The sequence below is a fragment of the Nicotiana sylvestris genome, chromosome 10 (genome assembly GCF_000393655.2).
Source record: "Nicotiana sylvestris chromosome 10, ASM39365v2, whole genome shotgun sequence".
Classification (NCBI taxonomy): Eukaryota; Viridiplantae; Streptophyta; class Magnoliopsida; order Solanales; family Solanaceae; genus Nicotiana; species Nicotiana sylvestris.
The window spans coordinates 154812914-154820371 of NC_091066.1; positions in this window are offsets into that span (position 1 = coordinate 154812914).

Genomic DNA, 7458 nt, shown 5'->3' on the forward strand with positions numbered 1-7458 from the left:
CTAGTGGTATGTGATCATGTGCCAAAAGAGTTGGAGTGGGAGAATATGGGATTGAGGGGATATAGCGGTTGGGATGTGGGATAAAAGAGAAAAGTGTAGGTTTGTGCTGTGTGACGTGGGTGAGATCGTGTGTAGTGGAGGTAATTTGTGAAAGAGTAAATTTTTACAAAGTGATGTGATGGAAAGGGAATTGTTAAGGGATGATGGCTGATGTTTTATATATAAAAAAAATAAGAAAATTTAAGAGAAGGTGGAACGGTTTACTCATGAACGGTTTGAAGGCTACTCCAAATATTGTATTTCCTAATAATGTGGAGCAATGTCTTAAAGTGCCAAGTGTATTTTTAGGAATCTGCCACTTGGCTTTATGAGGGGCTTTTGTCTTTGGCTTTTAATTATAGATAGATTATTATTTCATTTTTTTGTTGTCTTATAGTATTTGATTGCTATTTATTTATTTATTTATTTATTTATTTATTTATTTATTTATGTATTTATTTATTTAGTTCTTTTTGTTTATAGTTAGTTTCTTATTACAATATTATCATTATTATTATTTTGATAATGACCAATACACCTTTATTAAAAATATAGGGTATTACATCTGTTCACTGATCTTAGGTTGATTTTGGTTGATCTCTTCATCACATGCAAGAACTTTTTTCTCGGCCATAGAGTTATTATCATCAAAAATAACATGAGCTGATTCATCTACACATAGAGTACGCTTGTTATAAATTTTAAAGGATCTACTATTATTAAAGTAACTAAGAAATATACCTTCATTACTTCTTGTATCAAACTTACCAAGGTTGTCCTTACCATTATTGTAGACAAAACATTTGCTTATCCAGATGTTAGATCTCTTACCTTTCTATATTCCACATGGAGTCTTCTTTAGAATGGGTCAAATCAATCACATGTTTAGTATATGACGTGTTGTGATGACTGCTTCTTCCCGTAAGTAGTTTGGTTGGGAGTGCTCCAGCATCATGGTTTTATCCATGTCTTGTAGAGTTCTATTTTTACGTTCAACCACTCCATTTTGCTATGGTGACCCCGGTGCCAAGAATTTATGAGTGTATCATTGGTCATTGAAAAATTTCTCAAATGATCTGCTTTTGAATGCTCCTCCATGATTACTCTGAATAGTTGAGATAAGGTACCTCTTCTCTCTTTCTATCTTTTTGCAGAAGAACTCAAAGCTCTTTAGAGCTTCGTCTTTGTGAGCCAAGAATATTACCCATATAAAACGTGAGTAGTCATAAACAATAACAAAAGCATATATTTTTCCTCCTATACTAGCAGTTCTAGTAGATCTAAACAAATTCACATGTAATAGCTGAAGAGGTTGATTATAGAAACAATATCCTTGGGTTTGAAAGAGGTTCTAGTTTGCTTACCAAGTTGACATGCATCACATATATGATTTCTAGAGTAGTTGAGCTTAGGAAGGCCAATGATTAATTCATGCTTGGATAGTTTTTTAATCAAATGCTTGTTGACATGACCAAACTTCTTGTGCAAAAGCCAAGGAGCATCAGTGATGGATGCTAAACTGAAATAACTATCCATATTATCAATACAATCTAAAATGTAGACATTTCCATACCTCTTTCCCGAAAGGATGATTTTACCTGATTCGTCCTTAATAGCACACCAGTTTTCTCGAATTTCACTTCATATCCAAAATCACATAGTTGACTGATGCTTAGCAGATTGTAGTTTAGCCCGTCTGCAAGATAAACTTCAGTAATATCACAGTTATTGTTAAAAGGAACTGTTCTAGTACCGATAATTTTGCCTTTTGAGTAATCACCAAACCTGACATTTCCTCCATTAATTTTGGTAATTTCTTTGAAGAGATTTTTGTTGCCTGATATGTGACTAGAACATGCCCTATCGAGATACTAACTTCCCTTTCGACTTTTCTTATGGTGCTCCTTGAAAGAAAGATTATTACTTTCTTTTAGGTATCCAAGCTTGCTTGGTTCCTTTGATTAGTTCTATTAATATCAGGGTCATTTTTAGGCCTCCAGGTCCTTTTGGCGGAATTTGAATTACGAAATCTATAAAAGGAGTACTTGCGACGAGTTTATTAAAAAATGACAAACATTAGTGGATCTTTCACTGGATCCACTATTGGTGTCTTTGCGAGTAGTCTTATTTCCAATAGGTCGTTTACTAGTTGACTTAAAAGTCGTTTGGTTAGACTTCACAGAACTGTGACTGGTGGATTTATACATGCTATTTAGTTGCAATTGCAATTCCTGAACTTCCTCTTGAAGAATATCTCTTTCGATTTCACACACTTCAAGATTAAGTTCCTAGTTTTTCTTTTCCCTATTGTCTCTCTTTATTTCATTCAATATTTTCTGAGACTCTAAGATCAAGAATATCTTGTACTGTAATTCATTATATCTTTTGTCACACCTCCTTTTTGATGCGCCCGCAGGGGCGTAGAGGGAGTTTTTTCCAATTAAAGGACAATCGAAATGGGATTTATTATTTAATTCAGAGTCACCACTTGGGAGGTTTATGGTGTCCTAAGTCACCGGTTGAATCCCGAATCGAGGAAAAGATTGATTCTGTATTACAGTCCGCGAACCAGAAATTTGAGTAAGGAATTCTGTTAACCCGGGAGAAGGTGTTAGGCATTCCCGAGTTCCGTGGTTCTAGCACAGTCGCTCAACTGTTATATTTGGCTTAAATTATTTGATTTTAATAATTATGATCCTATGTGAAAATTTTAATCTTAACCGATTTTATTCATTTTTAAAGAAAATTGCAACGTCATTAAAACAAGTTTTGAACCACGTCACATAAATGCACCCGTGGCTTTTGGACATACTTTAACATCGTTGGGATTTGGATTTGGGTCACATAAATGCGCACCCGAGTTTAGGGAGATAATATTATTAAAATACGCGCCTACAGAGACTAACATGTTATTATTTTGGGGAAGGCCGTGAAATTCGCTAAATGACCCGCCCCGAAATCTAAGTATTTTAATACGAACCTTGAAAGAAGGTCTCGCAAGTTAGGCATTTTATTTGGCGAGGCTCATCTCATTTGTTTTAAAAGGGTATCCTAAAGCAAGCTATAATTTTCTACTTAGCTTGTCTCTAATAAAAAATAAAACCTAACTGATTATTATCTTTTAAGAAGTACTACATCTAGACCTGCAAACTCCAAACAGTCTGCGTGAGGGAATCATAATCCAGGCCCAACACAAACTGGACCAATCGCAGACATGGGTCCAGGCCCCAAACGGATATGCATGTTAGACCCAGGCCTGGGCCATTTATTTCGGCCCTGAAGCTTACACTTTATGCAAAGGGGCTGTCAAGCCCCAACCATCAAATTAATCAATGCTTCAGTTCGATTATGCACAAGTGTTCACTGAAAGTTTTAAACCATCAAGTTTAATGAACTAACTCAACTCAACGAACAATTATTCTGATTTTTTTACCCCAGCCCTTATGCTAACCAAAATTACCAACTCGAGTTCATGTGTCTATCAGATTTAGAGCCGTTGTTCATGCTAGGAATTAACACGGACAATCATGGAAAAGCTTAACTTGTTGAGGTGATTAGCTACTATACCATGTTATTCGTACAATTAGTCATGTCTAATTTTATACCTGTTTGTGATCCCAGCACCCTAAATATGGAAGCTATAGTGATTGGCTATTACGACCCAGATTCACCTTCACATTAACGTCACAGTTAACTAAAATAACTATAGCAAATCCGAGTAGCTCATACAGTCCAATACAGATTCATGGTCATATAATCAATAATCCACAGTCTCTCTAGTTTAATTACAAGACAAGTTTCAGAAATTACTAATGCGTATTTGAAATCTATAACTACAAGCTACACTAATAGTGAAATACAGAATCAAATTCATATGGTAGCAGTGCCTCGTCATTTGATTTCATAATCGTTCAGATACATCGAATGAAACTTCAAGGCATTAGAGACAACAAGGTACCTGGAAATATAATCGAGTAGAAGGAGGAGTTAGCAATAGAAGAGAAAACAACAACAACCAGGAATTCAAACAGCAACCATCACAGTTCAAGACCAATTTTACCCAGGATCAACTCGACCACAACCCAGAACAAGTTGAAAAACCAATAGCAACAACAAATATCAAAACGAACAGACTCAATAGAGTTTGAATTAAACCAAAACTTAACCAAAACTTAGCCAAACTTTTAAACCCCAAAGTACCCCTGAAATTACTGTGATTTACTGTCCTAGTCCAATCCCCTGTACCTCATCAGCTATAACCAATTTCCTTAGTCAAAATCAAACAGCAACTCAAACTACACAGATTAGATCAAATAGCAAACTGATATTAAACTGCTAAGATGCACATGTATATGAGAATAACTGACTACATTCACAATTCTAAACCAAACCTAGACAAAAATGAATGAAACATTGTAATATCACGAATTCATATGCAACAAACTGATTGGCAACGGAGAGGAAAGAATCAAACATAACATAATAAGACAATTTGAACCAACAGTAATATCAAACGATCACAGTTTTATACAATCACTCACTGAACTTGCCTAACTCGAAATACTCAACAATGTAAAGAAGAAACTAATCCAGAGTGAAACCAAACAGACAGGGGTTCGAGCGATTTCAACTAAATCCAATTAACTATAAAATTCAATTAATACAGTGATGAAAATTTGGACCAGAAAAAGGTCCGAAAGAGGGGGAAGAAGTAATTGACAAACATAGCAATGAAACCTAATTAGGCAAACAACAAACAACAATCAAAAAAAGAAAAAGGAAAAGAGGATAAATACCTCAAAATCAGAAACCAAATGAACTCCGTTCTTATTGACACTTCGTCTTGAAATTTTGAAGCCAAAACGGACCTTAATCGAGTGTTCTCGACTGAGAACACTCGACTAAAGTCGGTTAAAACCTCAAAATTTCAACTCCGTACACAGTCTGAAGTTTATTTCTTTTAGGGTTTGCCTTCGATTTGAAATTCGAAAGGCTCTAACAAGATTCGGACAGAACTGGGGTGGGATTTGGGACGAGGGTAGCTAGGTGGTTCAATGGGGTAACTTTGGGACTGGTTGGGTAGATTTAGGGTTTTGCTCGAATTTTCGATTGAAGATTCGAAACAAACCGGGATGATTCGAGGTTAAGCGGGTAGGGATTTGTGTTGAGGGTGGTTAGAAGGTTCAGGGCTGTGAATTTGGTTGTTATCGGAGAAGGTGAGGTTTTTGGCTGATTCTTTGATTGAAAATTCGAGAAGATTGGGGATGATTTGAAGGTAGTGGTTAGAGGGGTTGGGGTGGGGAGGTTGAGGGGAAGCTATGGTGTGAAATTGGGGGTCATTGGACCACCAGAATCGCCGTGAGGCAATTTTCGGTGGGCGGAGCACGGTGGTAAGGGGCAAAGGGTTCCTTTGGTCTCTAAGGCTTAAAGACGAAGAGGTGAGAGGGGGGGGTTGGCTTGGAGGGCGGGGGTATGGTTTGGGCTTATATAGTAGGGTGGGAATTTGATCTTGGCCGTTAGATCATTCACGATCAACTGCCTGGATTACTTCACTAATGAGAAACGACGTCGTTTGGTTTTGTGAGGGGATCAGGTTAGACCGGGTACAGGGAATGGGTCAAAAACGGGTTATGGGAGGGGTGATCTGGACCGTTCGATCAAAACAAATCAAATGCTTGGATTTATTGGCTAGATACGACGTCGTTTGGATATATCCAGAGACGGACTGGATTGGGCCGGGTATTGGGCTGATTTTTTGGGTAAGAACTGGGCTGTGGCCAATTTGGCCCAGTCCGGTTTCCTTTTCCTTCTTTTCTTTTATTTCCTAATTAATAAAACTAAAATTCTAAATTAAATTATAAACCAAATTAAAAAATACTAATTAATTCCTAATAACAATTATCACACCATTAAATACCAACTAAAATAAAATCACACAATTGGAGATTAAATGCTAAAAAAAAATGCCAAGTACATATTTTTTGTGATTTTCATTCTCGCAAATCCAAATATTATTTAATTAATTCCTAATTGTAAAATTAAATCCTAAATGCACATGCAACACATTTTTTTGTATTTTTCTTAATTAAAGTAAAAAATAAACATGTACAGACAAATACAAATAAATCACAAGCAACACAAAACTATTTTATTTTGAATTTTTGAGAGTAGTTCTTGTAGGGCAAAAATCAAGTGCTCACAGCTGCCCCTCTTTGTCTGAAAACATGAAGAGTTTTCGTGCAAAGATAAAGTGAGCGGATACGAGCGCTTTTTGCCCGTTGGGCTACTCCGTGTGAAGCATTTTTGAAAGATTTGACCGAACCTCTGCTTCAAAGGTTTCCTACATATCCCTGGCTAAAAGGGAATCAGGTCAATGTAGTTCGGGAAGTTTCGATAGCTGGGACTACCATGAAGCTGTGGTTTTACTGTTACTGTTGTTGCTGCTGCTGCCGCTACTTACTGACCTCCTTATTACACCATGCTAAAAGAAAAACAAGAAGCTAGACCAAACTATAGTCTATGAATTACAGAATCTTATCTAAATCTTCAGTCTTGCTCTTGTGTCTCTTGTTGCTTTGATGTCTTGCTGACTGGTGTTTCCTCTGACGTTTCTTTCTTTCTGTCTTGACTCGTAGTCTTCTCTTGATGGTCAAATTTGAATTGCTTATTTCCTTCTTGTGAGCTTCGAATTATTTTTCCTTCGAAGCTTGAACTGCCTTCTTCTGACTAGAGTTGCCTTCCTTCTGACTTCTGAACTTTAATTTATGCTGGGGATCTTTGTTGCAACCCTCCGCTCTTCGGGCAGGTTACTGACTTCAATTATGACTAAAATATAACAACCTCTATTCTCCAGGCGGGCTCCTGACTTTGTCAACGACTTAAAATATATCGCCTCCATTCTCCAGGTGGGCTCCTGGTTTCGTCAACGACATAAAATATACCACCTCCATTCTCCAGGCGGGCTCCTGACTTCAACTATAACTTGAAATAATAACAACCTCCATTCTCCAGGCGGGCTCCTGACTTCAACAACTTCTTAAAAACATAACACCTCCATTCTCCAGGCGGGCTCCTGAATTCAACAACTTTTGAAAAGATAACAACCTCCATTCTTCAGGCGGGATCCTGACTTCATCTTCATCTTAAAAATAACATACCTCCATTCTCCAGGCGGGCTCCTGACTTCAACTATAACTTAAAAAGATAATACCTTCATTCTCCAGGCGGGCTCCTGACTTCAATAAACAATTTAAAGATAATACCTCCATTCTCCAGGCGGGCTCCTGACTTCGACTACAACTTAAAAATATAACAACCTCCATTCTCCAGGCGGGCTCCTGACTTCGACTACAACTTGAAAATATAACAACCTCCGTTCTCCAGGTGGGCTCCTGACTTCAACAACTTCTTAAAAATATA